Source organism: Leptopilina boulardi, unplaced genomic scaffold (genome assembly GCF_019393585.1).
Source record: "Leptopilina boulardi isolate dan_hultmark-lab unplaced genomic scaffold, ZJU_Lbou_2.1 LbouV2_32, whole genome shotgun sequence".
Lineage (NCBI taxonomy): Eukaryota > Metazoa > Arthropoda > Insecta > Hymenoptera > Figitidae > Leptopilina > Leptopilina boulardi.
Genome location: NW_026137885.1, coordinates 265,558 through 289,841, shown reverse-complemented (window position 1 = coordinate 289,841; position 24,284 = coordinate 265,558). Strand labels below are relative to the sequence as shown.

Sequence of the window (24,284 nt, the reverse complement as noted above, 5' to 3'; positions counted from 1 at the left end):
TTATGGTTTATATATGTGTTATATATGGTGTTATGTCACAAATTAAAGATGACTATGAGCCTTCATATATATACGTGAAATCCCCTTGGTACTTTATAAATTCCCTTATGTTTGGTACTTTGATATTTTACTCGTTTCATTTTCTACCATCTCACAGCTCGTTTCTTATAAAGATGATATAAAATCATTTTTTTATTTAACAAACTTAAATTATTTTCATTGTTAAATAGATATTTCTTCTCATTATATAAAAATTTTATTGCTCTTCTCAATTTTTGGGACGCATAAATTTTCCATAAAAATCAATAATTTTTTTTTTATTTTAAAGAATTTTATTAGAAATAAAATTATATTTTTAGAAATTTTAAAGTTTAAATCAAAATATAAGTCTTTCTTTTGAGAGGGATTATGTATATATATAAATTATAATATAGAATTGAAAATTATTGCATATGATAATCTCTTTTGCATATCATATTCGAGTAATTTAGACTGATGAGGTAACTTTGGTTGTGATTTGATTAAAACTTTGTTCAACTTAAAGAGGATTGAATATTGCGTTGAATTATAAAGAATCTTAAAAATTTTTTATATGTATTAATAATACAGTCTTACTTTGATAATAATTCTAAAGCTTAAATTTTAAAATAAATAGCTAATTATTACTACTTTTTAACTACTCTGCCTTGTACAATTTAGGTCCTCAATTGAATTTAAAAAATTGTATTAACTATAAAAAAAGTAGTTAAAATAACTAAAAATGTAGTTGGCAGAACGAGATTTTATAGTTGTTTCAGTTTTAGTAGTTGATTCAACTACATTTTTTGGTAAATTAAACTGCTAATTATTAACTCCATACAAAGAAGTTGAATTAATTACACACACACAATTAAATTATAACTAGAAAAGTAGTTACTTTAACTACATTCCAGTCAAACTATCCAACAGTAGTTGAAGATCTCAGCTAAATTTTTTTCAGTGTAAAAAAAGTATATATACAGAAAATTATATATATTTAGAAAAATATATCTTTAGATTAATTAATATTTGTCTATATCTTTAGGTTTTTTTTTTTTTTTGATTTAGTCTGAAGGTAAAATATACATGAATATTTTAATCCACTCTTAAAAAGTTGTTTTGCTATATAAGAATGTCACACGTGATAAAATATTTTCATTGGACACGTGGAGAGTTAGATATTATGGCATTGACCCTTTTTAAAATTTTTTTAGAGAAATTATAGTAAAATAAAAATTGTGCCTAACATCTCTGATTCACCAAAATATAAATTATATGTATATATATATATATATATATATTTATAGTAATTAATTCGACACATAAGTTCCATCTTTTTATTTAAATCACCCAAAAAGATGGATGCCTCTGTTTAACTATGATAATCACCTACTACTACTACTACTACAATTATAATTGTTGTTGTTGTTAAAAGGTGAAAGTAACAATTATTATAACAGAGATGTGATTTTCGTTTAAAAAAATGTTTTCTGTATCTTTATCAATATTATAAGATTTTTGTGAAAAAAAAAAAAAAAAACGTGATGCCAGACACATATATTTATTGACTTTAAGATACTTCTTTGCAAAATCATTATATTTTTTGAGTCATGCAAAACGTGCATAATAATTGATAAGATAAATATTAACAAAAAAGAAGAGACTTTTGTTTATTAATATAAATATAAGATATACCATTTTTTTTTTATTTTGATACTATTGAGTATTTTTTGTACTTTTTAGTATTCTTTAGTATTTTATAGTATTCTTTAGTATTTCTTAGTAAAAATTAGCATTTAGTAGTATTTTCAGTATTTTTTAGTACTTTATAGTATCTTTTAGTATTTTTTAGTATTTGTTGGTATTATTTAGTCTTTCTTATAATTTTTTAGCATTTTCTAGTATTTCTTTTAGTACTTTCTATAATAGTTTCAAGTATTTTTTTTAGTATTTTCTAGTAATGTTTAGTATTATGTAGTACTATCTAGTATTTTATAGTATTTCGTAGAATTTAATAGTATTTTATAGAAATTAATAGTATTTTATAGTATTTCGTAGAATTTAATAGTATTTTATAGTATTTTTTTGTATTTTTTAGTAATAATTAGTATTTAGTAGTATTTTTTAGTACTTTATAGTATCTTTTAGTATTTTCTAGTATTTTTTTTATATTTTTTAGTCTTTCTTATAATTTTTTACTATTTTCTAGTATTTTTTTAGTACTTTTTAATAGTTTCAAATATTTTTTAGTATTTTCTAGTAGTGTTTAGTATTAAGTAATATTATCTAGTATTATTTAGTAATTTATAGTATTTTATAAAAATTTTTTAGTGTTATTTAGTATTATTTATTATTTTCTAGAATTTAATAATATTTTATAGTAATTTTTTGTATTTTTTAGAATTTTTTAAAAGTTTCAAGTATATTTTAGTAATAATTAGCATTTAATAGTATTTTTTAGTACTTTCTACTAGTTACAAGTATTTTTTTAAAAATTTTCTAGTATTGTTTAGTGTTATTTAGTATTTGATAGTATTTGTTAGTATTTTTTAGTCTTTCTTACAATTTTTTAGTATTTTCTAGTATTTTTTTTAGTACTTTCTAATAGTTTCAAGTATTTTTTAGTATTTTCTAGTATTATTTAGTGTTATTTCGTATTTGACAGTATTTTATGGTATTTTTTAGTCTTTCTAATAAATTTTTAGTATTTTTTAGTATTTTTTAGTATTTTTTAGTATGTTTAGTATTAAGTAATATTATCTAGTATTATTTAATAATTTATAGTATTTTATAAAATTTTTTTCGTGTTATTTAGTATTATTTATTATTTTCTAGAATTTAATAGTATTTTATAATATTTTTTTGTATTTTTTAGTAATAATTATTATTTATTAGTATTTTTTTAGTACTTTATAGTATCTTTTAGTATTTTCTAGTATTTGTTATATTGTTTTTTAGTCTTTCTTATAATTTTTTAGTATTTTCTAGTATTTTCTAGTACTTTTTAATAGTTTCAAGTATTTTTTAGTATTTTCTAGTATTGTTTAGTGTTATTTAGTATTTGATAGTATTTTGTGTTATTTTTTAGTTTTTCTTATAATTTTTCAGTATTTTTAGTATTTTATAGTATTTTTTAGTCTTTCTTATAATTTTTTAGTCTTTTCTAGTATTTGTTTAATACTTTCTAATAGTTACAAGTATTTTTTAGTATTTTCTAATAGTTTGAAGTATTTTTTAGTAATAATTAGCATTTAATAGTATTTTTTAGTACTTTATAGTATCTTTTAGTATTTTCTAGTATTTGTTTTATATTTTTTAGTCTTTCTTATAATTTTTTAGTATTTTCTAGTATTTTCTAATACTTTTTAATAGTTTCAAGTATTTTTTAATATTTTCTAGTTTTATTTTGTATTTCCTAGTATTTTTGTAGTATTGTCTAGTTTTTTTTTTTAGTTTTGTCGTTATATGTATATAATATTTGCGCTTTCGTTGAAAATTGAATTCATATCAAAAAATAAGGATCTTCGTAAACGGAAGCTCTGCGTCTTTTTGGCGTGACTACTTTCCACCTCACTGATTTCCTGTTTGGCGGTTGCGTCTCTAAAAGTCAGCACGTACGACATATCTTCTCTTCTTTTCCGATGCTTCCTCGGTTCATAAGCGTGTGTTTCTTTGGATAAAAATTCCCTCGTGGATGCTGAGAGGGTCGATTGTGAGAGTAGAATACCAAAACGAAAAACAAATAGAACCGACTATTATACCAACTCTCTCTCTCTCTCTCTCTGTCTCTCTTTCCATCTCTTTTATACTTTGGTTGATAAAATTTAATTTATATATATACTTATTACAAAAATTGAAATATTCATTCTCTCATGAAAATGTTCAATTCCCTTTTGGTTTCAATTATAATAATTGTTGTCTTTTTCATTATATATATTTTCATTTATTCACAAATAGTCGTTACCGCACTTTCTGTAAAGATATTGTTGAGGTTTTCTGGTTTTTGTCAAATTGACAAGGAATAAGAATGTTTTCTAAAACTAAATTTTCATTTTAAATTATAAATTATTTTTTCTTTTATACATGAATCTTAAAAAATAAACTGTTGGAATTTGACTTGCACATATTGCACAAATTAGATGAGAGAAAACACGATAATGGTTCCTTTAATTATTGCCTAATAGACTCTTAAATTATCCTCTTTGAACAACACATTATTGGAAATAGATAATTCAAAATCAAGGCTACTTTGTATAACATATGCGAAAACATTTTTTTCTCAGAATTAACCCCTTCGCAGTCCAGTTAAAAATCGCTGGTGGGCCTAAAACGGTCCGAAAAAAAAGTTTCCAAAAAAATATGACTTCATCATATTTAAGGTTTTTGTGGTCGCTGAATTCGAATTTGAGGTCAGTTTTTCAAAATTCAAAATGGCGGATCCAATATGGCGGACAAATTTTTAAAAAATCAATCCAATTTGCCTGAAATTTGTTACTCGGGGGTTTTTGGGGTCGCTAAATTCAAATTTGAGGTCAGTTTTTCAAAATTCAAAATGGCGGATCCAATATGGCGGACAAGTTTAAAAAATTTTTTTTTTTTTAATTTGTCCGCCATATTGGATCCGCTATTTTGAATTTCAAAAAACCGACCTCAAATTCGAATTCAGCGACCCGAAAAACCCCCGAGTAACAAATTTCAGACAAATCGGATTGATTTTTTAAAAATTTGTCCGCCATATTGGATCCGCCATTTTGAATTTCGAAAAACTGACCTCAAATTCGAATTCAGCGACTACGAAAACCTCCGAGTAACAATTTGTGGTCAAAACGCATTAATTTTTAAATTATCCGCCATATTGGGTTGCCATATTGGATCCGCCATTTTGAATTTTGAAAAACCGATCTCAGATTCGTAATCAGAGACCCCGAAAACCCCTGAGCAACGAGTTTCATGTAAATCTGATAAATTTTAAGTCTTCATGGTCGCCATTTTGGGTCCGCCATTTTGTTTTTTTTTGAAATCTGACTTCAAATTTGGATTCAGCGACCCCAAAAACCCCCGAGTAACAAATTTGAGGCGATTCAAATTAAATTTAGTATTATTTTTTTGCGATGGCCATATATGGCCACTTGCACAAAGGTGGCACGACTTTTTCTGGCCACATATGGGCCGTGGACTGTCAAGGGGTTAATTTAAAAAATTAATTAATTCTTCTTTTGTATTTCAAAAAATTTCTTTTAATAATTTAACAAAAATTTAGCAATAAACGATTTTTAAAATTATAGTAAAATTTACATAAAAAAAAACGAAAAAAAAAGAAAGAAAAGAGATAAAATACTCATACATCCACCTTGTTAACACCTGCAATCATTCTCAGTTGCTTCATCTCATAAATCAACAAACTCTTCAGCCAGATAATAAGAATCATGGGCATCATCATAAAGATGAAGGTAAAAATTACAAAAATTTGAATTCCTGCATTTTGTTCGAATTTGATGGGAAAAAAAATTAATAATTTTTAATGACTAGCTTGATAAATTAAAATTTATTTTCTTTAAAGTTTCTTCTTTTCTTATACAAGAAAAAAAATTTGCTTTTAATTTCCTCATTTTACACTCTTTAAATTTTTCTTCTATCATAAAAAAAAACCGATTGAATTTATTAATGATAGAGATAAAATTTATTAATTTATATATAAAGGGACGTGTATATTTGACTCTTCTTTTGCTCTGTACGAAAAAAGTTGACTTTTTATATCAGAGAATTAAAAAAAAAAAAAAACCTTGTCATTGTTCTCATTTCTTTTGTTAACATTTTACCCCCTTTGTCTCGTGTATAAGATATAATCGAGGTCTTTTTTGCATATTTTTTTCACTGATTTAAAACACAAGCTTTTTATCACTCGGCAAAATTTTTTTGACTACGTTTCTCGTCCGCAAGCTCACTCTAAAGTGAATTTTTTTTTTTTTTTTTCGTGAAAAAGTACATATGTAAGTTCACATGTCTATTTTTTTTTCTACTTCCTGGTGGGACCACATTAGTAGACAAATTAAATATAGGTTCATATTATTTCACTTAGGTCGCTAACACGCGAAGATTTAATTTTGCCAAGTGTGCTCCTTTTTAGATCGCGCGAATTTTGAATGAAAACTTTTTGATATTTGTGATTATTTGTAAAATTTGGGGCAAAAAATATATCTTTTTTTTTTTTTATTCAAAATTGATTTATTCCAATGTATATATAAAATATTTCAAAATATATTTTATGATCGACATCTTTTATTTTATATATATATATATATATATATATATATATATATATATATATATAGTTTCTAATCAAGCATAAAACGCGTAGAGTTTTTTGTAAATGGTTTTCGTGCAAAAAAAAGTTTTGTTCCCATAAATCAAGAGCTTATCAAAAGTCATTGATCCGGAAGCTTTTGCATTTGAACGCACAATGGTTTTGCCATTTATATTATCCTCTAGGTACCTCTTCTTTTGGTATATATATATATATATATAAATTTTACTTCTGCCTTTGACAGATTTATTGTCAGTTGTTGTCTCTTTCGATTGTTGTTGCGCAGAAAAAAAAAATTATGAAAAAGAAGATATAAAAATGAGTTTTGATTTCTGTATATAAAAATATATAATTTTTTTTATACTGTCAAGATAATTGGTTTAAATCGATTTGCAGAATTATTACGCGGAAAATCTTCACCCCTCATAGAAAAATCATTTCGTAAAGTTTTATGAGACACTAAAATGTTTTGCTCGTATCAAGAGAAACGAGTCTATGCTTTATGAAAACATAAAATCGAATATAAGTATGTTGATATATAAAAATGAAATTCTTAATCAAAAAATTTTTTTTCTTCCTCTTTGAACAAATCAAAAAATAAGTTTTTTTTTTTTTTTTTTTTTTTGAAATTACAATTTTCTATCTTTGATTCTTGTGAAAAAAAAGTAGGACAAATATTATTGGAATATTTAGGGATATATATTTATATATATGGAGTCTGTTGAAATGCATTTGAAAATATTATGAGTTCTATTAATATAAAATGTATATGTTTCCTTGGCCCCACTGTGACCCTTTCTCTCATTTATTTTATATATATATATATATAAGCAAATATTCAACCTTTTGCTAACCATCATCAGTAAAATATCATCTGAGTGACGTTTATACCACCTTCTGATTATCATGAAGCTCGGGGCTTTTTTTTCAAGGAAATCGTTTGAGTTACGTTTTGTGATAGCCCTTCGGCGACGAACCGGTTGTATGGAACTTAAGTCCCAAGGCCTCACTCACTCTCTTTCTCTCGAGGTTAAAACACGACGCATAAGAAAAAAAAAAAAAAAAATATTGATCCCGAAAAAAAAAATTTAACGCATTGCCCGAGTATATGGAAGCAATATAAGCGAATTTCTTTTTTAACCCTCGAGCTTGGCCTACACAATTAGGCTATATATATATATATATATATATATATATATATATATATATATATATATATATATATATATATATATATATATACACATGATCCTTATGGGCCTTATCCTCGAACTATAATCATATATATATACCAAATTCTTGTTCCTTCTACGCTTAGAATTTATTGAGCCGTAAGCAAAATTTCTAGGAAAAGGAAAATAAATCAATTCAAAACATAGAATTTGAATTTTAATCGATTTTTGTATTATTTCATACATTATATTTGAATTTAGTGAGCTCGAAAATTTCCCGCGTAACAAGTTTCAAGTGAATCATATTGATTTTTAAAAAATCTTCCGCCATTTTGAATTTTGAAAAACAAACCTCGGATTCGTAATCAGCGACCCCAAAAACCCCCAAGTAACAAGTTTCAAGTGAATCGGATCGATTTTTAAAAAATATTCCGCCATATTGGGTCCGCCATTTTGAATTTTGAAAAACTAACCTCGGATTCGTAATCAGCGATCCCAAAAACCCCCAAGTAACAAGTTTCAAGTGAATCGGATCGATTTTTAAAAAATATTCCGCCATATTGGGTCCGCCATTTTGAATTTTGAAAAACTAACCTCGGATTCTTAATCAGCGAACCCAAAAACCCCCGAGTAACAGGTTTTAAGCGAATCCGAACGATTTTTAAGAATCTTCACCAATATTGGGTCCGCTATTTTGAATTTTGAAAAACGATCACCAGATTTGCAATCAGCGACAGCAAAAACCCCTCGAGTAACAAAATGGCGAATCCAAAATGGCGAAACATTTTTACAAAAGTGTTTCAATTCGCTTAAAACTTATTATTCAGGGGTTTTCGGGGTCGCTGATTACGAATCCGATGTTAGTTTTTCAAAATTAAAAATGGCGGACCCAATATGGCGGAAGAATTTTTTTAAAAATCGATCGAATTCGCTTAAAACTTATTACTCGGGGGTTTTTGGGGTCGTTGATTACGAATCCGATGTTAGTTTTGCAAAATTCAAAATGGCGGACCCAATATTGTGGAAGATTTTTTGAAAAATCGATCGAATTCGCTTAAAACTTATTACTCGGGGATTTTCCGGATCGCTGATTACGAATCCGAGGTTAGTTTTTCAAAATTCAAAATAGCGGATCCAATATGGCGGAAGATTTTTTGAAAAACCGATCGAATTCGCTTAAAACTTATTACTCGGGGATTTTCCGGATCGCTGATTACGAATCCAATGTTAGTTTTTCAAAATTCAAAATGGCGGAACCAATATGGCGGAAGATTTTTTGATAAATCGATCGAATTCGCTTAAAACTTATTACTCGGGGGTTTTAGGGGTCGCTGATTACGAATCCGATATTAGTTTTTGAAAATTCAAAACGGCGGAAATTTTTTTAAAAAATTCTATCGATATTTTAATGTTTATTTCAAAATTTTTTTATATTTTAATATATATTTTTTTTTAATATAGTTTAACAAACATGAAAGAAAATTATCATATTAATTACTAAATTTAGAGAATTGCTTTCTCGCATTAATGTTGCGATAGTGAAAATGTAAAAGATAGCAATTGTTTCTTAACAAAAAAATTACAATTTGAAAAATTAAAAATTAAAAATTTTACATTGTAAAATGAAAAATTGCTTTCCTTTATATATATTTGGTACTTTTGTATACCATACACTTTGTATAAGTATGGTGTGTCAAATTGGTTATTAAAGTTCATTTAAACAAGAATATGTGGAATTTACTCTAGAAAAAAAAATATATAATAAAATAAATCTCTACCTAAAAATCCTCTAAAAAATAAACTATAAAATATTTTACAGTTGAACACTGCAATAGTATACCACAAAGAAATGGACAAAAGTGTGCACCAATTTATTATATTGTCCTATATACTATATATGTATGCATCTTTAAGGTGGTTTACGATCCTTTAAATTTTATTTTACCCAAGTGGCAAACATTTTTTGTATATTTTATTTCACATTTTATGCTACATAAACTATTTCAAAAAATAGTTAGAAAAATTATTTCATTTTAAAATGAAATGTATATAATTTACTTTGTTTTTTTCTAGTTTCTTTTTTTTCAATTATTTGAAGGATATTTGAATTGCAAAAAAAAATATATATATATTTAATCTGCGTTTTAAATATAATTTTTTTTTGAAAAGATTTTTTAGTTTACTACTTTTTTTTCAACTTGAAACAATTATTGAAGTAATTTATAATGTTTTGTTAAATTTAAATATACCCTTTTTTGTTTGGATAAAAATATATTCAAAAATATAAATTTCGTTATTTTCAGACATCCTGTTCTTAAATTTCATATTTTATAACGATTGTATATACAATTTTATTCTCAAATTCCATATATATACTTAATCCTGTTGCTCTTTAATCTTTTTCGTTATTATTCTTAAATTCCTACTCTTATGGACTTATTAATTCTTTTCTTCTCAAGTTACCGAGTTTCGAATATTTTTTTTTCGAAAATTGTTATTGTTCTAGAAAAAAAAATTATTTAAAGTACGATTTTACTTAATTTTGGTGTCTATTTTCGTCACATTCTGGAATTTAAAAAAAAAACCTTTAGATCCTAAATCCCTATGGAATCTTATAAAATGAATTTAAAAGGATCTTTTTAAATGACCCCCCTAGTTTTTAAATCACCGTTTCGATTATGAGGTCAGGTCATCGTCCCCCCGAGAATGAGTTTCATGTGTCTCCATGTGTAAACGTCATTTTGAAGCGACTTGGTTGTGATATTGTCTGAATAGTCAAACACCTCTTATATTCATGTGGCCACCTGCTTCACCAGTTCAACCTGTTTCGTATCACGTTTACAGGTAGTTAGAAGTTTGACCCAGGACCAGGCAAATCTTGTCAAACTTGAACCAAGTCCTTTTCATACTTTTATATACATATATGTTTATCCTTTTCTCTAGACTTGTATATACATATATATACAAAATACGTGCACTAAGTTCCTAATGACTCAATCTTCGTTTCTCACTGTATTGTATCTGCTATACAAGGATGAGCAAAAATCTCATCGTCTTGAGAGTAGCTTTTTTTTTAGATCCTGTATAATAAAGCCCAGGTAACAACTTTAAAAAGAAACTCCTTACCAAAAACCCTCCAATTCTACGGTTCTGGTCTTTTTATTCTTTTTTTTTTCCAAATTATATATACACAGAAATAATTTTTTAAATTAAAAAACGAAATGCGAAGCTACTTTCCTTAAAAAAAATTAGCCTCTATAGAAAAAAAAACTTCCATTTTATTATATAATTATAAATTATTATGAAACATATAAATTATAATAAAATATGAATTACTACATCAATACTAAATTATAATTAGAAAAGAGAATTAATTTAATTGAAACAATTAACAAATTTAATTAAATTTCATTTTATACAAATTATATTGTACATATATATAGATGTGTAATTAAATTGTAAATTATTAACTGTATCGCTATAAAGACTGATAGAAGGTTATTAACTGATAGTGAACTTATTATTATATATAAACAGGTTTGATATAACTGTTTCTGGTTATTTGCCTAATTTTTATAATGGATCTCGTGAAAATAATTGAAAAAACTAGTTATTAAAAAAGAACACCTGGATAAGCATGTGAAAATTGTAAATTCTTTATAGTACATGTTTCATTATATTATTTAAAAATAATAGAAATGTGTTCTCATAGATTGTTCATTTTTTTTTTTTCAATTATTTATTTTAGTGAATATAATTATTCCTATATATTCGTAAAGTATGAATGATTTAAAAAAGTGAAAATAATTACAAAAATATGAAAAAATATTTTTTCAAAAATATAAAAAATATAATTTAAAAAAAAATTTTTAATTCAAATATATATTTAAAATTTGTGTATATAAGACTATTTTTGGAACGGACCGGTTCAACGAGTTTTTCCTCAAGAGACCGCGAACCGAATGCAACACTGATATTTGCAACCACAAAGAGAGAGGTTAACCCCAAACAATGCAATGCATCTTTGATGTCGTGCTGACCAATTTGTTGTTTTTTTCCACCCCCCCCCCCCCTCCTCTTAAATTTCCTCGTGTCATTGAACATCAGTTGCACTTAATACAAGTCTGTGCGGTGTTTTAATCGCGTGTCTGTCTGTTTATATATTTATTATTGAAATTTTTTTCAATTTTAATTTTTTTGCATATAATTTATATTTATATTGGCTTTTTGAAAATAAAGTAGCAAACATGTTTAGTTTTTTTTTTTTTTTTTTTGACAATATAAAAATTTTGGCGCCTGGGCTAAAATAAACTTTATCTAATATTTCACAGTCCGACAAAATTCAACTTTTTTTTTTCACACACGAAAAAATCAATGATTTTCAGAAACTAGGACCAAAAAAAAGATCTCGGAGTTTTCCGGGTCGCTGATTACGAATCTGATGTCAGATTTTCAAAATTCAAAATGGCGGATCCAATATGGCGGTCGAAATTTATAAATATTAATTATTTTTTATAAAACTTGGTGTCTAGGGGTTTTTGGGGTCGCTGAGTACGAATCTGAAGTTAGATTTTTAAAATTCAAAATGGCGGATCCAATATGGTGGTCAAAATTTATAAATGTTATTATGTTATTATTATTATTATTATTATTATTATTATGTTATTATCAACGACCCCAAAAACCTTCAAGTAAAAAGTTTCAAGTGAATTCGATGAACTTTTATAAATTTCGACCGCCATATTGAAATCGCCATTTTGAATTTTAAAAATCTGATTTCAGATTCGTACTCAGCGACCCCAAAAACCCCTAGACACTAAGTTTTATAAAAAATAATTAATATTTATAAATTTCGACCGCCATATTGGATCCGCCATTTTGAATTTTGAAAATCTGACATCAGATTCAATTCAGATTCGTAATCAGCGACCCGGAAAACCCCGAGATACCAGGTTTCATAAAAAATTATTTATTTGTACAAGATTTCCTATCACCTTTCAATTAAGGGTTATTTTTACCCCTAAAAGCAAAAAATGACCTGATCTAGCAAAACGGCCAGACACGGGTATCTTTTTTTTGGTCCTAGTTTCTGAAAATCATTGATTTTTTCGTGTGTGAAAAATCGTGTCGGACGGTGTTTTATATATAAATTGAAATAAAAAAAAAATTAGTTTAGAAATTCCAATTCTCATTTTGAATGAGAATTATGGAAATTGAATATTTATTTTTTATGACAAAACGCGTAATCATTGGAACGGTGGGGGTTCAAGTTATTATTCACCGCTCTTGATAACACCATTTTCGAGGGCATTTATTCCCATATACAGTGGTATAAATCAGATTGTGCAAGCACACAGGTGCCTGTTGCTCTTTTCATATATAGTATATATACAAGAGAGTTGGCAATTCATCATTTATAATGAAATTTTTAAAAGCATCCTTTTGTGACGATTCTTAATTTTTTTTTATTTTTACTTTAAAAATAAATATTAATCTAACGCTGCGCTCAAAACAGTAAATTAGTTTGTTTTTGCTTCCTCGTGGAGGAAGCTTTGTAGTCCTTTCGTTTATAAAACTTTTCAAAGTGGCGGAAACAAATTTTTTTCTTCATAGAAACATGTTATATGAGATCCTGATCAATTGTCCGGATGTATGTATGTGTGTGTGTATGTGTGTGTGTGTGTGTGTGGATCCCTTTTTTGTTTAGAAGATAACTTTAACAGGTTTTAATGGATTTAGATAAAATTTGGTAGGCTCATTTATCATATTAATATCTCAAATCTGACCAAAGGATTTTGAAAAATATCCAAAAAAAAAAATTTTATCGCCTTTTCTCCAAAAATTTTTTTTTAATCGAAAAAATTTTTAAATAGAAAAATTTAAGGTTATATATAATAAAATCGTATTCCTTACGTCAAGACGAATCGATCGATATATATAAAGTATTCATTTGAGGTAAATTTGAAGAATTAATGAAAGTTAAAAAATCAAAAATTCACATTTTGTCAATAAAATTTTGCTTTCTCTACGAGGAAGCAAATTTTTTTGCTGATCGTAAAGAGGAAGCAAAATGTTCATATAATGAACATCTGAATTTACAACTTGTTTTTCTTTCTATTCTTTCAGTAATAGAAAAAAAAATTTATAATAAATATTTATATTATAAATTAATTAATATTAAATCCACTGCGGTAACAATGTATACGCCAAAATTAAGTAAAAAGATTTACTCAAAAAAAAAATTATAAAATTTTTGAAAAAAATTTTTTTTTTAAATTTTGTTAGTTAACAATATTATTGTTTCACGTGATTTGTTTTTACGTGTTACATGTATACGCAGGTGTTTTTTGGGGAGTAAAAAAAAATTTTAAAAAAAAGTCAAACTTGTTAGTGAGCCCAGCTGCAGCTGCGCAGAAAGAAAATTGGATCCGGCTGGCCAAAAATAATGATGGGTTCGCATATATATATATATTTCGCACTCGAATCTTTCGACCAAGGCAGAAAACTGGGCTGAGAAAGAAAGAAAAAGAAAGAGAGAGACAACCGGTTTCAAATTTTTTTTTTTTTCTGGGACAAGGCCCGGTAGCTGCTACACCGTTTAATCTTCGCGTCTCTGAGATTACATTTCTCCATCTGGAATTTTTTTTTTTTTTTTTTTATAAAAATCTCTCTCACGCAATTTTCTATTTATCTTTATAAAATAAAAATATTAGAAAAGTCAATAATATTAAATCTGGTTGATTTAACAGAAATTTGATTCGTTTAAAACAAATTTTTTTCTGAGTGAATAAATAAAGAAACTAATAGGAATTTGGAATTTTTTTTTTTTTTAAAGTTTATAGCAAATTGAAAAAAAAGTAAATAACAAACAAAAGAGGGATTAGATTGCAAAATTTTGATGATGGATACTCTGTACAGTTTGGATATTCAAACAAGGATTGAATATATATATATATATATATATACAATCACGTTCTCGACATACGAGATTAATAGCTACTGGGAACATTGCCCTATATAACCAATAAATTTCCTCTGAGAATTCAACGGAAGCACCTTTACTATATACGCAAAACTTTATATATATATATATATATATATATATATAAAGTTTTGCGTCCATTTCAAATTCTATTAACTGACCTTTCATTTTTGCATACACATCAATAGGTGATTGATTGAAAAAAAAGTGCGATCGATTGATTGAATGCACTTCAATTGATGTTTGCGAGAAATCAAAGGGCAATTTTTTCGTTTGACTATATATATATATATATATATCGTTTGACTACTTTAAAGTAGTCTTTTGAAGTATTTTTCATTCATTTTGAGAAATAAAAAAATGAATAGATTCAATTTTTTTGTTATACCAAAAACAAAAAAAAAACTTATTGGAATTATAAAATATTTTTTAGAAAAAAATTCAACTTATGTTTTTTGTATTTTTTTTTTTTTTTTTTAATATTTTTTTTTGATTGTAGACATTACTGTTATTTTTATAGCTCTCTTTAGAAAATTGTTATTTACGGAAATTCTTTTATTGCCTCCAATATACTGCATATATCGAAATAGAGAGTTGTGCACCCGCTTTATTACACTATTTTGTCACTATTTGCGTGAGTAGATCGTATATATTCCACGCTAGTGCGCACTATTCTTGGTAATAGTGTCAAAACAATACGCGGCACATACTGTTTCTAACATATATATATATACAGAAAACGTGAAATAACTTGAAACACTTTTTTCTTGTAAAAAAGAAAAATTTACACATTTTAAAATCACGAGATTTATAATGCCGAAAAAATATTTTAAAAGAAAAAAAGCCCCAAAAATTTGTGGTAAATTATTTTTTTTTTAATGCAGTTAAAATAATTATGGTAAATTTTACTTTCTTTAAAGATAAAATTTTACACCACAGTACGATAAATTCTACATTGACGAATTAAAAAAATTTAAGCAACAGTATATGGTAAATTATATTTTGTTAAAGTTAAAATTTACACAACAGTTCAGTTAATTTTACTTTGATGACTTAAAATTTTACACAACAGTATAGTAAATTTTTCTTTCTTGAAGGTATAATTTACAAAACATTATATGGTAAATTTTACTTTCTCATATAGGTTAAATTTACAGAACAGAATGGGAAATTCTACTTAGTCAAAGTTAAAATTTACACGACAGTAAAGCAAATATACTGTATAAAATTTACCATATTATCGTGTAATATTCCATAAATTGCTATATATTTATTTTTTTTTTTATTTAAATATTGTTTATTTACCTACAATATTGTAAATAATTTAATACTTTTTTTTGTAAATTCAATTTGTAATCACAATTTATTATAATAAAAAAAATAGTTAATTCTATAAATATAGTATAAATAAAAATAAATTAATTTTAAAAATCGAATTAAATTTGATTTATTCGGATGTCAGTTTTTTTTTTTTGTTTCCTTTAAAACCACTAATTTGAATTATAATATTTGAGAAAAAAAAATTTGCAAATTACGTTAATTTAACGGTTGGTGAGTTGTATATATTTTTTTTTTTTATTATTGTGAGGAGACAAGTATAAATACAAGAAAATGGACGTTGTGAGTTCATGGGTTGAAGGTGGGAAGAAAAAACGTTAAAGTAAACCCGTTACAACTCTTCGTGGTCATGAATATTCTTGACAATTACGTTTTAAATCTTCTTCGTTTAAAATTACAATATCTTTTCCATATCTATAGGTACTATATAGATATATGAGAAATTTGTTGTTATTATTATTATGATTAGAAAAATCAGAGATTATAAAGTGCGTAAAGAAAAATTGCTCTCTGGTTCTTTTTTTTTTAAATAATTTTGATCCTGCATAATTAGGAATTTTTTTCGTTTGCTTTGTTAAAGGAAAATAAAATAAAATTTGGAACATAATATATAAAATTACAATTGAAATTTTAAAATTAAATTTCTAGGCAACATTTGGAATTACAGTCTCAATATTCTACTTCGCGTTAAATTTCCTGTTAACAACTTCCAATTTCTCTGGGGTTGTGAATTTACGTAAAACCGGAAGTAGAGGGGAAAAGCGAATGTCAACGCTACAAGAACTGATGTTAAATTTTCCTTCACAGTATCACTGTAGCAATAGGCTATTGGTTCTTATATATATATATAATTGTAAAATACTATTCATATATATAAAAAAAAAGTTTAAAGGAAAAAATATATTTAAAAATAGAATTTGTTGTTTCGTATTAAAAATAAGAATTTAAATTAAATAAATATTTAATTATCATTATTATTATAATAATATTTTAATTATTTATATAATTAATTATATATTTTTGTATATAAATTATTATATATAAAAATTAATTAATATTAACTATTTAATTATAATTATTATTTTAATTACAATATTGTAATTATTTCGTTAATTTTGAAATATTATATTTATATATTAATTTTTCCTCATTTTTCATATAATATATTGATTTTCAATTATTACCAAAATGGATCGAGTATAAATGTTATTTTTATATAGATGTTATAAATTAAATTCATTTACATATGATTAAATTAGAGTGACATATATAGTTGTTGGTTGAATCCTTGTGTAAATTTAAGATCAAGAAATAGGGATTTCAGAGAACTACAGAAACGCTTCTGACAGTATAGATTAAAGTTCGATCGTTGTGGGTCTAATTGGAAAATACATATATATATATATATATATATATATATATATATATATATATATATATATATATATATATATATATATCTGTTGGGAGTAATTCCTCCAAGGAACAGACAGAACCACTAGATATCGTGCTATATGGACTATTAACTTGGAATTATATATATATATATATATCATTGTCATTAGCGAATAATGTACAAAAAAAATTGATTTTATTCAATCCATTACTTGTTTTATTATCAAAAAAATATTAATTTGTATCAATAAAATTTTGATTTTTAATCAAATAATTATTATTATATTAATAATTATTATTAATTAAATTTTATATTTATTTGATAAGTAATCAATTATTTAAATAAAATAATTTCTTTTTCAGTGTATATTTGAAATTAAAATTTTTTTTCTACCCTTTGTGTTAAAAAAAAAAAAAAAAAATTTGAATTATTCAAGCATTATTAATTAATTCTCTTTGAATCACAATAAAGTATAATCCTTCTTTATCTGACTGTTAATTAAAATTTAAGCAGAAAAAATATCTTCCTTTATATTGTGGATTTCTGTACATTTTTCTCTCTTTTAAATTTAATATTCTCAAATTTTAATAACTCCGTTAATGCCGATTTTAAATATATATATAGTTTCATTTATTTTCATATTTTATTTTATAATAATTAGTATTATTAGAATTTAATTATTATAATAAAATATATGTGAAAAAACAGAAATGTTCGATTTTAACAATAACCTGATATTTCATACACAACATATATATATGTTGTAGTTATTATAATTTAATTTTCTAATTTAATTGAATTTCTAATAATAAAATGCAATTATCATTTGTGATTGTTCTATATTTATACAATATATAGTGGCTGTTTCTATATTATATTATATTAATTAACGCATATTGTTAAATTTAATTGATTATTAATTTATTCAGGTTTATGCACTGAGAATTTTTTTTTTTTTTTTTTTTTTACTTTGGAGGCACTACAATAATTGTAACAATAGGTATTATTATATCATCAATATTGTTTCAATCAATTCATGACATGACCTTTTATTGTAAATGTACCTCATTGTTAGTGAACTTACAAACAATAAGAGGAGAAAGGTTAGTCTTTCAAATCGGATGAAAGAAATTTTTTTATAAATTATATATTTATTTTATTCTCTATATTATATATATATATACACATCCAGAGAAATCTTATATCATTTAAGACAAATAAAATATTTATTTGAATCATTATTATTATGATAATCTCCCGCAGAGTCTAATTACTTTTTATTTGTTTTAAATAAAAATTTAGCGCAAATAAAAATTTTATTTATATCTACATCAAATAAATATTTATTTTACTCTTGAGATAAATATATATTTCTTTTTGGGGTATATTTAAAATCAATTATAAAAATTTTGAAATAAATTAATATTGAATTATTGATATAATATAGACATTCGAATACGATTGGATTTCCTCTGAAAATAGGCGTCGCGACGCCACATGGCTTTGCCTTGCAAAACGACGCGAGAAAATGCACGGAAATAACCCTATAGCAATATAACACTCTGGGACCTAGATTACATCGTGATACATACATTTTCGTAAAATACATCTAGTTTCTAAATGTTGAAAAAAAATATTTTCATTTTTCTTATAGTTAAATTTTAATTATAAAAAATTTAGTATTATAAAAACAATTGGATGTAATTATATTATAATTATAAAAAAATTAATTTATCTAATCGAAACTTTATTTACTGTACCTTAGTCTGCATAACTGATGCTTTTTTTTTTTATTTTTTTTTTGACGACAAAATCTGATGAAAATACACGCGATTTAAAAATGAATTTCGCGAATACTCCCGAACTTTAAATTATAAAAAAAAACAAATTACTTTTTTTCTAAAAAGATATAAGCGATCACGATTTTAAGAATTTCGAACACTCCCGAAACAAAATTTTTACTAAACTTGGAAAAAAAAAATTACGTCTAAACAGGTCAATGCACGAATTGCAACTAATTGAATTTTATTATCTTTGGGATTTTGAATTCACATTGTTTATGACCTTCCTCTTCAGGTACCCTTTATACTTTAATGTAAACTTCAAAATTCAGGTATAAAGATATATAAATACTCCGAAATTATTATTTTTAAATTTAAATATTTAAAATAAATATATTTAAAAATAATTTTATTATTAATTTAATAATAATTATTATTATTATATTATTAATTTAATAATAATAATATAAAAATAATTTTATTATTAATTTAATAATAATAATTATTATTATTATATTATTAAAAACTAAATTTTTTGCCATTAATTAAAAATATAAATTACATGTACCTAAATAAATTTTATTTAGATCTTGAATTGATAAGAATAAAACAATTTTAAAAATCAATATAATTTTGATTATAAAAAAATTAATGGTAAATCAATTTTATATTGAAAAATTCCTGTAATCTAAACGGGATAAATTTTTTGAATGATATATATTAATTTTTTTTTTTTTTTTTTTTAAAGGTCAAACATTATTTATAGGCTTCTGCATATTCTGGTATAACAGTCGACTGCTTCAATAAATTGTGCTACGTTTTGTGAATGAAGTAAAAGCTATATACTCGTTTCATTATAAATGACACGCTTGTATATACATTATTATTCTAACCACTGCATATTTGTTATGTTGGCACCCGTAACACGTTTTATGCACAATATTTTGTATACAGTGAGAAATATAATGCATTCCACAAAATTACTGTCTTTATAACATTTACTGATATTTCTTTTTTTTTTCGAATTTTGCTTAAAAATTCTTAAATTTAACCTTATTTTTAGCTTGCAAATTCAAAATCCACTTGGAGAAAAATTAAAATTGAAAAAAAAATATGTTAAAATCTTTTACTATTTTTTTTTTTTTTTATAAATTAATATTTTATTAGTATCGAGGAGGAGATTTGTGTCATTTTGGAAATAATTTTCTCATCCGATATTGTCTAGTGGTTAGGATACCTGGCTCTCACCCAGGAGGCTCGGGTTCGATTCCCGGTATCGGAAATACTTTTTGATTTTTTTTACCAATTAACATTTATTATTTATTTTATTTATTTATTATATTATTATTTGGAAATTTTTATTAGTAAAAATTCTCTTTTTTACTATTAGTAAATATATTTCTAGTGCGGATATAAAAAATTTTTAAATCTTTAAAAACGTTAGCAATCTTGTTCGAAGAAGCGCGTTCTTTCTAACTTGACGTTTTGGAATGAGATTGGATCGCCTGTTAAAGCCACACATACCAAATTCTTATCCTCTTACCTCCTTGCATCTCTCTCTCTATATAGATGAGAAAAAAAAGAGATCTCTTTTTTTCTCATCTCTATCTTCTCGGGGTTTTTTTTTTCTCTCTCTCTCCATTATTTTTTCGTTATACATATATACGTTCCATTTTTTTTTCTTTCTTTATATCCTTCAAAGGCATGTTTCAGTAAAACACTCATCACTTTAACAAACTACGTGAATTTTCTTGACAAAGTCCTGGGAAAAATTGTCGACTTTACAGAAACTTTCATGGTCTCTCTCTCTCTCTCTCTCTCTCTCTCTCTCTCTCTCTCTCTCTCTCTCTCTCTCTCTCTCTCTCTCTCTCTCTCTCTCTCTCTCTCTCTCTCTCTCTCTCTCTCTCTCTCTCTCTCTCTCTCTCTCTCTCTCTCTCTCTCTCTCTCTCTCTCTCTCTCTCTCTCTCTCTCTCTCTCTCTCTCTCTCTCTCTCTCTCTCTCTCTCTCTCTCTCTCTCTCTCTCTCTCTCTCTCTCTCTCTCTCTCTCTCTCTCTCTCTCTCTCTCTCTCTCTCTCTCTCTCTCTCTCTCTCTCTCTCTCTCTCTCTCTCTCTCTCTCTCTCTCTCTCTCTCTCTCTCTCTTCAATAAAAGCCTTCAATAAAAAAAAAAAAAAAAAAAAAAATGTTCCCGGCAAGAGCTTGACGAACTTCTTTTCTAAAGGAAAATTGTGTTTCTCTTTTTTTTTCTCCAACTTTTGCAACTAAACGAAAAATTTGATTTTTAATTTAAAACTATATTGACAAAAAAAAATTTGTACTTAAAATTATTAAATAATTAAAAATTAATTTAATAAATAATTAAGGTATTTTCAAAATTAATTGTTAATTTTTTTCATTTGCAATAAGTAGTTTTTTCCTTTTTCATGAATACAAACAAATGATGAATGAGGTTACTCTCTATAGAGAATCATTAATAAAACTATCGATATGCAGTTTTCCTTGAAGAACATAACGAGAAAAAGAATTTTTTTTCTTCTTCAAAAGATTGCTATTTTCGAATTAAAATACGTATTCTTAATTTCCATTACAATTTTATTCTCTTAATGAGGCAACATTTATTTCTAACTGAATAATAATACATCCAAAGTCTCGTTTATTTATAATAAAAAAAAAAAAAAAAAAAAAAAAATCCCACCGCTGTCACCAAAAAGTGCTAATTTTTATACTTCTTCTATTAATAGTAGAAAAATTTGCTTTTTTCAATTGTTTCTTTTCTTTAATAATTAATAATATCTAATCCTGTTATACATATTACGAAACAAGAATATAATTATAAAAGTTACGCCTATTACTTGTAAATGTATTGAAGCATATATATATAGATATGATAACAAAAGCTTTTGTCCTGTCGAATATAAAAATTTGCACGTATTTCGAAAGTGACTCTTGTATATGAATAACGATCTGGTGTGAAGTTTTAGAAAGAAATTTTCTCTGCAAAAGTACCCGAGCCATGAACTCGGAATTGACCCTGATCGCATTAATTGTCCCGCGCGGAATTATGTATTACAGAAAAACGTGTGGGCGCGGAAAAAAATTAAATCCGCATGTATATATTGCTTTTTTTTTTGAAATACCCCGAGACAATATAAATGCAATTCACCAAAACAACTTTATTGCACTTTCACACGGTTTGGAACGAGGTTAATTTTCACGCGTTTATAGCGCAATAACTTTTAAAATTTTATATTACAAAAATTTCCACATAGAAATTAAGGAAAAAAAATTATTTTTCATTTTCTATATTAATTTTAAATTATTTATTCTCTAATTTAAAATAAATTTTTATTTTGTTATTTCAAACAATGGATTTTACTATATGATGTGTGATTTACATGTTGTCAGCTTAGATTTTTAATTAAAAATATTATATCTTGTTGTGATATAGAAACTTACAAGATTATGCTATAGGAGAGATTGTAAATTTTTTTTTCTTTTGGGTTTATTAATGCAGAGATGATAGAAAACCGGTATTTTCTATATACATTTTAACGATAGCGTTGACACAGGAGTGTAAAAACTTGAATTGTATAAGAAAGAGAAAGAGAGATAGAAACTTCATATCGAAGAAAATTTATGCTTGCAACATTTCATTAATAATAATTGTTCCTGAATAGTTTTTAATATCGTTACATATATTGCCAATTGAAAGTTAGTTTGACATGTATATTTATATGAATATAGATAAGACTGCAGGAAACGGAAAACATTTCTGATAAACTGAATAAATTAATTGTTTATATAATTTATTCAATTATATAGATTTTATTTTACATTTCTGAACTTTTTTTCTCGAATCTTCAAGTTCGTTTTACAACCTTATTGAAGGTTGTTTACAACTTTAAAGTATGTTTCAAACTTATTCAATGTTATTTTACAACCAAAAAGTAAGTTTTACAATCGTGTTTCTAAAACTTTTAAAATTATTTTACAAATTTAAAAAATAATTTACAACCTTAAAGTTTACACTAAAACCTTTTTACATTTTTAAAAATCAACTTAAAAGTTATTTTACAACCTTAAAGTCTGTTCCAGAACCTTCAAGTTTATTTTACGACCTTTTTGAGGATTACTTTACAATCTAAAATTTGATCAAGAAACCTTCAAGTTTGTTTTACAATCTTAAAGAATACTTTACAACCCTGATAATTATTGTAAAATATTTTGGGACATTAAGTTTGTTTTACAACCTATTTGAAGGTTATTTTACAACCTTAAAGTTTACTCTAAAACCTTTTTACAATCTACTTAAAAGTTATTTTACAACCTTAAAGTTTGTTCCAGAACCTTCAAGTTTGTTTAACAACTTTTTTGAAAATTATTTTACAGCATAAAATTTGATCAAGAAACCTTTAAGGTTGTTTTACAGTCTTAAAGAATACTTTACAACCTTGATAATTATTGTAAAATATTATAGGACATTAAGTTTTTTTTACAACCTATTTGAGGGTTATTTTACAACCTTAAAGTTTACTCTAAAACCTTTTTACCTTTTTACTATCTACTTAAAAGTTATTTTACAACCTTAAAGTTTGTTCCAGAACCTTCAAGTTTGTTTTACGACCTTTTTGAGGATTACTTTACAATCTAAAATTTGATCAAGAAACCTTCAAGTTTGTTTTACAATCTTAAAGAATACTTTACAACCTTGATAATTATTGTAGAATATTCTGGGACATTAAGTTTGTTTTACAACCTTAAAGTTTACTCTAAAACCTTTTTACCTTTTTATAATCTACTTAAAAGTTATTTTACAACCTTTTTGAGAATTATTTTACAACCTAAAATTTAATCAAAAAACCTTCAAGGTTGTTTTACAGTCTTATAGAATACTTTACAATCTTGATGGTTATTGTAAAATATTCTGGGACATTAAGTTCGTTTTACAACCTTATTGAAGGTTGTTTACAACTTTAAAGTATGTTTCAAACTTATTCAATGTTATTTTACAACCAAAAAGTAAGTTTTACAATCGTGTTTCTAAAACTTTTAAAATTATTTTACAAATTTAAAAAATAATTTACAACCTTAAAGTTTACACTAAAACCTTTTTACATTTTTAAAAATCAACTTAAAAGTTATTTTACAACCTTAAAGTCTGTTCCAGAACCTTCAAGTTTATTTTACGACCTTTTTGAGGATTACTTTACAATCTAAAATTTGATCAAGAAACCTTCAAGTTTGTTTTACAATCTTAAAGAATACTTTACAACCCTGATAATTATTGTAAAATAT

At 25.2% G+C, this 24,284-nt stretch overlaps 1 protein-coding gene and 1 non-coding gene across 2 annotated transcripts in view; both read left to right on the top strand.

Moving 5' to 3' along the window:
- LOC127284249 (uncharacterized) overlaps window positions 1–24,284 on the top strand; it is a 102,282-nt gene that overhangs the window by 9,689 nt on the left and 68,309 nt on the right. The gene's annotated exons all lie outside the window — the stretch shown is intronic.
- On the top strand, window positions 20,202–20,273 carry Trnae-cuc (transfer RNA glutamic acid (anticodon CUC)). Its single transcript has one exon. It is a non-coding gene; the product is annotated as a tRNA-Glu (tRNA).